We start from the raw sequence: 10,969 nt of genomic DNA, 5'->3' as shown, positions 1-10,969 counted from the left end.
GCCTTTGACTGTGTGGATCACAACAAATTGTGCAAATTCTTAAAGAGATGGGAATACCAGACCACCTTACCTGCCTCCTGAGAAACCTATATGCAGGTCAGGAAGCAACAGTTAGAACTGGACATTGAACAACAGACTGGTTCCAAATTGGGAAAGGAGTACATCAAGGCTGTATATTGTCACCCTGCTTATTTAACTTATATGAAGAGTACATCATGAGGAATGCTGGGCTGGAATAAACACAAGCTGGAATCAAGATTGCCAGGAGAAATATCAGCAACCTCAGGTATGCAGATGACACCACACTAATGGCAAAAAGTGAAGAGGAACTAAAGAGCCTCTTGATAAAGGTGAAAGAAGAGAGTGAAAAATCTGGCTTAAAATTCAACATTCAAAAAAACTAAGATCATAGCATCTGGTCCCATCACTGCATGGCAAATAGATGGGGAAAAAATGGAAGCAGTGACAAACTTTATTTTCTTGGGTTTCAAAATCACTGTAGATGGTGACTACAGCCATGAAATTAAGAGACACTTGCTCCTTGGAAGAAAAGCTATGACAAACCTAGACAGTGTATTCAAAAGCAGGAGACATCACGTTGCCAACAAAGGTCCCTCTAGTCAAAGCTGTGGTTTTTCCTGTAGTCGTATGAGAGTTGAACCATAAAGAAGGCTGAGCACTGAAGAATTGATGCTTTCAAATTGTGGTGCTGTAGAAGACTTTTGAGAGTCCCTTGAACAGTAAGGAGGTCAAATCAGTCAATGCTAAAGGAAATCAACTCTGATTACTCTTTGGAAGGACTGATGTTGAAGCGGAAGCTCCAATATTCTGGCCACCTGATAAGAAGAGCTGACTCATTGGAAAAGACCCTGATGCCGGGAAAGATTGAAGGCAGGAGGAAAAGGGGTTACAGAGGATGAAATTGTTGGATGGCATCATCAACTCAATGGATATGAGTTTGAGCAGACTCTGAGAGATGGTGAAGGACCACGAAGCCTGGTGTGCTATAGTCCATGCGGTTGCAAGTGTCAGACACGACTGAGCAATTGAACAAAACAACAAAGTTTCCACGTCAAGGTGCTTCGCTGTAAGTGACTGGGCTACTGCTTTTCACACTATTCTGTTAGCAACCTATAAAGCAAAGAAGGAACCCACAACTGGACTTTAAGAGAAAAACGAATTTGGACATAGTTGTTTAAATCAAATAGTTTCAACTTGTTACATTGAAATAATTTTAGACACATAGAAAAGTTGCACAAATAGTACAGGGAGTCCTGTTTACCCTTTATCCAGCTATGCCTAATATTCACATTTTATACAACCATAGTACAATGATTGAATCCAGGAAATTAATGTAGACACAATACTTTTAGCTACTCTAAAGACTTAATTTGAATTTTGACTGTTTCCCCACTAATATCCTTTTTCTTGTCCAGAATTCAGGGCAAGAGCTCACATTGTCATGTCTCCTGCTGCTAAGTCACTTCAGTCGTGTCTGACTCTGTGCGACCCCATGGATGGCAGCCCACCAGGCTCCGCCATCCCTGGGATTCTCCAGGCAAGAACACTGGAGTGGGTTGCCATTTCCTTCTCCAGTGCATGAAAGTGAAAAGTGAAAGTGAAGTCGCTCAGTCCTGTCTCCTCCAACAGTGACATTCTTCAGTCTTTCTTGACCTTAACACTTTTGAAGAGTACTATCAGTTAATTTTCCTCAGTTTGTCTGATACTTTCTCATGATTAGATTGAAGAAATTTATCTTGGATAGTATACTGATGTTGATATGTGTTATTTATAGGTGACTCAGATGGTAAAGAATCTATCAGAAATCTGGGTTCAATCCCTACGTCAGGAAGATCCCCTGGAGAAGGAAATGACAACACATTCCAGTTTTCTTGCCTGGAGATTTCCATGGACAGAGGAACCTGGCGGGGTCCATGGGTTCGCAAAAGAGTCTGACACGATTGAGCAACTAATGTTTCCACTTTTTCACTTTTCACTAATGCTAACTTTGATCTCTTGGTTAAGGAGCTATCAGGTTTCTCTGCACTAAAGTTACTATCTTTCCCCTCTGTAATTAGTAAGCATCTTCTATGGAGATGCTTTGAGATTTTGCACGTATCCGATTTCTTATCTTTTACCGATTTTAGCTTTCATCAATAGTTGTTACTCTTGCCTGGAGAATCCCAGGGACAGGGGAGCCTGGTGGGCTGCTGTCTGTGGTGTCACACAGAGTTGGACACGACTGAAGCGACTTAGCAGCAGCAGCAGCAGCAGCAGCACTTATTATGATGATGTTTGCTTAGTGGTGATTAACTAATTCAGTCTCTCCTTTTACATTTTTTAAATTGAAATTCTACTGTAGTAAGGCTGTCCCTCCTTCCCATTTATTTATTCACTTATATATTTATGTTAGTATGAACTGGTAAATATTTATTTTATTGTATGGGTTATAATCCAATACTCATTATTTTATTTTGCAGTTCAAATTGTTCAAACTGAAGCCTTTGGGAGTTCTTTTAAAGTCTTCTCCTATATCCTTCAACAGGTCTTATTGTTTAATAAGTAATAGCATAATTAATGGCAACCCACTCCAGTGTTCTTGCCTGGAGAATCCCAGGGACGGGGGAGCCTCATGGGCTGCTGTCTATGGGGTCGCACAGAGTTGGACACGACTGAAGTGACTTAGCAGCAGCAGCAGCAACATAATTAAGATGTAATTCACATAAAATTTATCCTTTTATAGTGTACAGTTCAGTGGCTTTTTGCATTTTAACAAGATTGTGAAGCTATCACCACTGTCTAAGTCTAGAACGTTTTAATCACCCCCCCAAAAGAAAGCCCACAGCCATCATCAGTCATTTCACATTTCTCCTTCCCTCAGGCCCTGGCAACCACTGATCCACTTTTTCCTTCTGTGGACTTGTCTATTCTGGACATTTCGTATAAATGGGATTGTACAGTATTTGGCCTTTTATGTCTGTTTTCTTTCACTTAGCGTAGCATTTTTGAAATCCGTCCATGTCATAGCATGCATCAATTCTTTTTTATAGCTGAATAACAGCTCAATATATGAACATAATACAAGCTGTTCATTCACTTAGCCAGGTAATGAACATTTGGGTTGCTTCTACTTTTTTGCTGTTATGATTAATGATGTTATGAGCATTTGTGTACAGCCTTTTGGGTGAACATATGTTTTCAGTTCTTCTGGTTATACACCTACTAGTAAAATTTCTGGATCAAATGGTAGCTCTATGACTTAACAGTTTGTAGAACTGCCAATTTGTTTTCTGAAGTAGCTGTACCGTAAATCCCCTTTGGTAATGTATGACCATTTCAATTTCTCTACATCCTTGCCAACACTCGGTATTATCTTTTTTAGTATAGCCACTCGAGTGGGCAGGAAGTAATAGTTCCTTGGTGGGTTGGATTTGCACTTCCCCAGTGATTAATGATGTAGCATGTGGGATCGGGTTCTCTAACTGAACCTGGGCCCCCTGCATTGGGAGCATGTAGTCCTACCCGCTGGAACACTAGGGAAGTCCCTAGTTATTTCTAATACTTTTGTCTTTTAACCTCTGTCTTAGAGGTAACTGGTTAACCTGCCACCATATTATATATTATAGTATTCTAAACTTGAATATATACTTACCTTTACTGGTGTGTTGTATTTTCATATGTTTTCACATTAACTAGCATTATGCAAACCGAGAACTGCTAGATGTCCAAGCTGGGTTTAGAAAAGGGAGAGGAATCAGAGATCAAATTGTCAACATCTGCTGAATCATAGAGAAAGCTAGAGAATTCCAGAAAAACATCTACCTTTGTTTCATCGACTACGTCAAAGCCTCTGTGTTGATCATAATAAACTATGGAAAGAACTATGGAAAGAGATGGAAATACCAGACCATCTTACCTGTCTCCTGAGAAACCTGTATGCAGGTCAAGAAGCAGCAGTTAGAACCCTGTATGGAACAACTGATTGGTTTAAGAGAGAGAAAGGAGTACAACAGAGCTGTCTGCTGTCACCCTGTTTGTTTAATTTGTACGCTGAGCACATCATGAGAGATGCCGGGCTAGATAAGTTACAAGCTAGAATCAAGATAGGAGGAAGACACATCAACAACCTCAGATATGTGGATGATATCACTCTAATGGCAGAAAGCGAAAAGAGCCTCTTGATGAGGGTGAAGGAGGAGGGTGAAAGAGCCAGTTTAAAACTAAATATCAAAAAAAAAAAAAAAACCAAAAACTAAGATCATGGCATCTGGTGCTATTATTCCATGGAAAATAGAAGGGGGAAAGGTGGAAGTAGTGACAGATTTCCTCTTAGGGCTCTAAAATCACTGTGGATGGTGACTGCAGCCATGAAATCAGATGTTTTCTTCTTGGCAGGAAAGATATGACAAACCTCGACAGTGTGTTGAAAAACAGAGACATTACTCTGCTGACAAAGGTCCATATAGTCAAGACTATAGTCTTCCCAGTGGTCATGTACAATTTTGAGAGCTGCACCATAAAGAAGGCAGAGAGTGGAAGAACTGATGCCTTTGAACTGTGGTGCTGGAGAAGACTCCTGAGAGTCCCTTGGACACCAAGGAGATGAAACCAATCAATCTCAAAGGAAATCAACCCTGAATACTTGTTGGAAGTACTGATGCTGAAGCTGAAATTCCAGTATTTTGGTCATCTGATGTGAACAGCTGACTCATTGGAAAAATCCCTGATGCTGGGAAAGATTGAGGGCAGAAGGAGAAGAGGGTGTCAGAGAATGAGGTGGCTGGATGGTATCACCAATGCAATGGACATGAACTTGGGCAAACTTCAGGAGACAGTGAGGGACAGAGAGGCATGCTGCAGTCCATGAGGTCACAAAGAGTTGGGCATGACTGGGCGACTGAATAACAACAGCATCTTTTAATTTCAGCTTAAAAAATGCCTTTCAGCATTTCTTATAAGGCAGGTGTAGAGGTAATGAATTCCTTTAGCTTTTGTATGTCTGGGAAAGTCTCTTTATCTCTCTACTTATGAAGGAATGTTTTTGGTGGATAGTATATTTTTGATTGACATTTTTTCTTCCAGCACTTTGGAATATATCACCCTATTCTCTCCTGATCTGTGAGGTTTCTGTGGAAAAATCTGCTGATAGCCTTATGAAGTCTCCCTTGTAAGTTACAAGCTTTTCTCTTCCTATTTTAAGATGTTCTCTTTGTCTTTGATTTTTGACAGTTTTATTATAGTGTGTCTAGAGAAGATAGATCTCTTTGAGTTTTTGAGGGTACCTAGGAGAAGGCAATGGCACCCCACTCCAGTACTCTTGCTTGGAAAATCCCATGGACAGAGGAGCCTGGTGGGCTTCAGTCCATGGGGTCGCTGAGGAGTCGGACATGACTGAGCGACTTCACTTTCACTTTTCACTTTCATGCATTGGAGAAGGAAATGGCAACCTACTCCAGTGTTCTTGCCTGGAGAATCCCAGTGATGGGGTAGCCTGCTGGGCTGCCGTCTATGGGGTCGCACAGAGTCGGACACGACTGAAGCGACTTAGCAGCAGCAGCAGCATGAGCTTCATGAACTTGGATATCTAAACAGCTGGGAAAAGAGCAAGGTGCATTCTCTCCCATCACCTCCTTTGTGCCCATGCATACATACTGAGGGCATCACACTCTGCACAAGTGTAATCACTGGAAGTGAGGACCTGCCCAGGAGGGGAGAAATAGGAAAAACTGCTTTAGAAGGAATTGAAACCAATTAAAATTTATAAATTATGTTTGCCATCAGTGAGGAGTATGTACACACATTGTTTTCAGCACTTTAATGAAATAGAAGAGAAATACTGACCCCATCTGGAGGCTTCCATATTTCTTCTGGCTTCCTTCCCCTGGGCTTTATTTGTAACCCTTCCTCATGAGTGCATGCTCAGTTGCTCAGTCGTGTCCGACTCAGCGACCTCATGGACTGTAGCTTGCAAGGCTCCTCTGTCCATGGAATTCCCTAGGTAAGAATACTGGATTGCGTTGCCATTTCCTCCTCCAAGGGATCTTCCCAACCCAGGGATCAAATCCATGTCTCTTGCATCTCCTGCATTGTAGATGGATTCTTTATCACTAACCACCCAGGAAGTCCCAAGGGGATCTTAATCCTCCCAGGTCCTCTCTGTGGAGCTTTCCAAATCTCCCCAAATTAACTCCAGTCTCTTACAGAATCTACAGTTGAAGCCTTTACGGAATGGTGTTTGAGATGCTTCCAGGAGTCTCCCCATCCTCTGTAAGGCTCAAAGTCAACTTACACCTCAAAAACTGCTACCCAATGGATAATTCTTCTTTCCTTTCTGGTATCTTGGTACTTAGATATTAAGATAGAGACCTATTTTCTTGGGGATGGTCTTGATCCCTCTTCCTATACGATGTCATGAACCTTCATCCATAGTTCTTCAGTTACTCTATCAGATCTAATCCCTTGAATTTATTTCTCACTTCTACTGTATAATCGTAAGGGATATGATTTAGGTCATATCTGAATGGTCTAGTGGTTTTTCCTACTTTCTTCAATTTAAGTCTGAATTTGGCAATAAGGAGTTCAGGATCTGAGCCATACAGTCAGCTCCTGGTCTTTTTTTTTTCCTGACTGTATAGAGTTTCTTCATCTTTCGCTGCAAAGACTATAATCAATCTGATTTTGGTGTTGGCCATCCAGTGATGTCCATGTGTAGTCTTCTCTTGTGTTGTTGGAAGAGGGTGTTTGCTGTGACCAGTGTGTTCTCTTGGCAAAACTCTGTTAGACTTTGCCCTCCTCCATTCTGTATTCCAAGGCCAAATTTGCCTGTTACTCCAGGTGTTTCTTGACTTTCTACCTTTGCATTCCAGTCCCTGTAATGAAAAGGACATCTTTTTTTTGGTGTTAGTTCTAGAAGGTCTTGTAGGTCTTCATAGAACCGTTCAACTTCAGCTTCTTCAGCATTACTGGTCAGGGCATAGACTTGGATTACTGGGATATTGAATGGTGTGCCTTGGAAATGAACAGAGATCATTCTGTCATTTTTGAGATTGCATCCAAGTACTGCCATTTCAGACTTTTTCATTAACTATGATGGCTACTCCATTTCTTCTAAGGGATTCTTGCCCACAGTAGTAGATATAATGGTCATCTGAGTTAAATTCACCCATTCCAGTCCATTTTAGTTCGCTGATTCCTAAAATGTCGATGTTCACTCTTGCCATCTCCTGTTTGACCACTTCCAATTTGCCTTGACTCATGGACCTAACATTCCAGGTTCCTATGCAATATTGTTCTTTACAGCATCAGACCTTGCTTCTATCACCAGTCACATCCACAACTGGGTGTTGTTGTTGTTTTGGCTCCGTCTCTTCATTCTTTCTGAAATTATTTCTCCACTGATCTCCAGTAGCATATTGGGCACCTACTGACCTGGGGAGTTCATATTTCAGTGTCCTATCTTTTTGCCTTTTTATACTGTTCATGGGGTTCTTAAGGCCGGGAGAAATACCAATAACTTCAGATATGCAGATGACACCACCTTTATGGCAGAAAGTGAAGAAGAACTAATGAGCCTCTTGATGAAAGTGAAAGAGGAAAGTGAAAAAGTTGGTTTAAAACTCAACATTCAGAAAACGAAGATCAGGACATCTGGTCCCATCACTTCATGGCAAATAGATGGGAAAACAGTGGAAACAGTGAGAGACTTTATTTTTGGGGGCTCCAAAATCACTGCAGATGGTGACTGCAGCCATGAAATTAAAAGATGCTTGCTCTTTGGAAGAAAATTTATGACCAGCCTAGACAGCATATTAAAAAGCAGAGACATTACTTTGCCAGCAAAGGTCTGTCTAGTCAAAGCCATGGTTTTTCCAGTAGTCATGTATGGATGTGAGAGTTGGACCATAAAGAAAGCTGAGTACCAAAGAATTGATGCTTTTTAACTGTGGTGTTGGAGAAGACTTTTGAGAGTCACTTGGTCTGCAAGGAGATCCAACCAGTCCATCTTAAAGGAAATCAGTACTGAATATTCATTGGAAGGATTGATACTGAAACTGAAACTCCACTACTTTGGCCACTTGATGCAAAGAACTGACTCATCTGAAAAGACCTGATGCTGGAAAAGATTGAAGGCAGGAGGAGAAGGGGATGACAGAGGATGAGATGGTTGGTTGGCATCACTGACTCAATGGACATAAGTTTGAGTAAACTCCAGGAGTTAGTAATGGACAGGGAGGCCTGGCGTGCTGCAGTCCATGGGGTTGCAAAGAGTTGGACACAACTGAGCGACTGAACTGAACTAAACTAATAGAAACCTCTCCAAGGTCAACCCACTGGACCACTTGAGAGGCCCCCCCCCCCCCCCATTCACATTTTATTCTACAGCTTCTTCCCACCCCCACCTTTGGAGAATGTAATGTAATTACTGGGATCATGTCAAGAAATACAACAGACTGGTTCCAAATAGGAAAAGGAGTACGTCAAGGCTGTATATTGTCACCCTGCTTATTTAACTTATATGCAGAGTGTATCATGAGAAACTGAGGAAGCACAAGCTGGAATCAAGATTGCTGGGATAAATATCAATAACCTCAGATATGTAGATGACACCACCCTTATGGCAGAAAGTGAAGAAGAACTAAAGAGCCTCTTGATGAAAGTGAAAGAGGAAAGTGAAAAAGTTGGCTTACAGCTCAACATTCAGAAAACTAAGATCATGGCATCCGGTCCTATCACTTCATGGCAGATAGATGGGGAAACAGTGGAAACAGTGGCTGACTTTATTTTTCTGGGCTCCAAAATCACTGTAGATGGCGATTGCAGCCATGAAATTAAAAGACACTTACTCCTTGGAGTAAGCTTCCCTGGTGGCTCAGACGGTAAAGCCTCTGCCTGCAATGCAGGAGACCCAGGTTCGATTCCTGGGTAGGGAAGATCCCCTGGAGAAGGAAATGGCAATCCACTCCAGCACTCTTGCCTGGAAAATCCCATGGATGGAGGAGCCTGATAGGCTACAGTCCATGGGGTTGCAAAGAGTCGGACATGACTGAGCGACTTCACTTACTCCTTGGAAGGAAAGTTATGACCAACCTAGATAGCATATTAAAAAGCAGAGACATTACTTTGTCAACAAAGGTCCGTCTAGTCAAGGCTATGGTTTTTCCAGTGGTCATGTATGGAGTGAGAGTTGGACTGTGAAGAAAGCTGAGCGCCGAAGAATTGATGCTTTTGAAATGTGGTGTTGGAGAAGACTCTTGAGAGTCCCTCGGACTGCAAAGAAATCCAACCAGTCCATCCTAAAGGAGATCAGTCCTGGGTGTTCATTGGAAGGTCTGATATTGAGGCTGAAACTCCAGTACTTTGGCCACCTGATATGAAGAGCTGACTCATTAGAAAAGACCCTGATGCTGGGAAAGATTGAGGGCAGGAGGAGAAGGGGACAACAGAGGATGAGATGGTTGGATGGCATCATCGACTTGATGTACGTGGGTTTGGGTGGACTCCAGGAGTTGGTGATGGACAGGGAGGCCTGGCGTGCTGTGGTTCATGGGGTCGCAAAGAGTTGAACACAACTGAGCAACTGAACTGAATTATATTAAAATTTTTTTTTAAACTGAGTTAGAAATTAGTGTTTTCCTTAAACTGGAAAAAAAATCTGCATTTTAAGATAAATTTACTAATAATAATGAAAATAGGTAAGATTTACTGAAGATTTGTCATATGCCAGACACTATGCTAAGCTTTACTTACTTCAAATTTCTAGTCCTCACAGCAACATTGTAATATAGATATTTATTCCCATTTTACAGATGAGGAAGCTGAGATTTAGGGAAGTTAAATAATTAAATTGTCTGTTCAAAGTCACATAGCTAGTAATCAGTATAGCAGGAATTCACACTCAGTTTCTGTTTTTCCGGAGCCAGGCCTCTTAATCGATCAGCATATTCTATGATTCTATCATATCATATATCAGTATATTCTGTCATAAAATATAAGTATCTTAATTTCTCAGCCCTGCCCTAGCTCCACACATATATGACACACGCACACACACACACACACACACACACACACGTTATTTTATCGGAGAGGACTTTTAAAGGCTATGCTCTCTAATAATAATTTTCATTTCTTCTGAGGGTCAATTAGGTTAATATAAATGGCTAACATCTACAAATAAATTGTCCAGCTTCCATTTAAAAAATTCTTCTGCTCCAGTAGAGAACACCTCTTTCTTTCTTTCTTTTTTTTCCCTTAATTTTCCTTTAGGTCATGGCACTGGCTTGAGTTTTCAAGCATGTTGTCCCCTTAACTTCACCCTTCCTCCAAAGAAAACCCGCAAGCTACTCACTGAGGATTGCAGAGAGAATAAAAACAAAAGAAGGCAAGAATTGTCTAAATTTAAAGTGCTGGAAAATCCAACATTTTATTTACTACATTTTGGTGACTACATAAATGCTGAAACATTTTAACACTGAAAAGCATGATGGCATCATCACTTGCTTTTTTTTCTTTTTTTCTTTTTTGCTTAGCAAACACAGCAGATGATATTGCACGGCATAAAGTGAGAACAGTAGCGAAGCTTAAAAAAAAAATGAAAGAAACCTTAATGCAGTACAGGAGATACTCATAAACAAACCAGGAAATGCCTAATGCATCACACTTTTTGTTGCTACACACAAAAATACAGAAGAAGCATTGGACAGAGAGAAAGAGAAAGAGACAAAATATTAGCAAACAACCATAACTGGGTACAATAATCATTTAGTCTGAAATGTAGATGCAACGTAGAAACTACCACTGCTTTCTAATTGACGAAGAAAATGACAGCAACGTTTGTCTTTTATCAAAAATCTTCTAAGCCCCTCATGGTTAGGTTTTAAAATTAATTATGTATTTACCTTTTTTTTTTTTTTTTCATTACTAAGGAAGAACTCCCTCTGCTCTTGGAAGATATTCTACTCTACTGATC

At 40.9% G+C, this 10,969-nt stretch overlaps 1 non-coding gene across 1 annotated transcript; it reads left to right on the top strand.

The window, feature by feature from the left end:
* Positions 1–8,858: 8,858 nt before the first annotated feature.
* On the top strand, positions 8,859–8,930 carry TRNAC-GCA (transfer RNA cysteine (anticodon GCA)). The gene has a single exon. It is a non-coding gene; the product is annotated as a tRNA-Cys (tRNA).
* The last annotated feature ends 2,039 nt before the right edge of the window (positions 8,931–10,969 follow it).

This window comes from Bos indicus, chromosome 10 (genome assembly GCF_029378745.1).
Source record: "Bos indicus isolate NIAB-ARS_2022 breed Sahiwal x Tharparkar chromosome 10, NIAB-ARS_B.indTharparkar_mat_pri_1.0, whole genome shotgun sequence".
NCBI lineage: Eukaryota > Metazoa > Chordata > Mammalia > Artiodactyla > Bovidae > Bos > Bos indicus.
The sequence above is the reverse complement of the archived record's forward strand: the minus strand, read 5'-3'. Positions and strand labels throughout refer to the sequence as shown.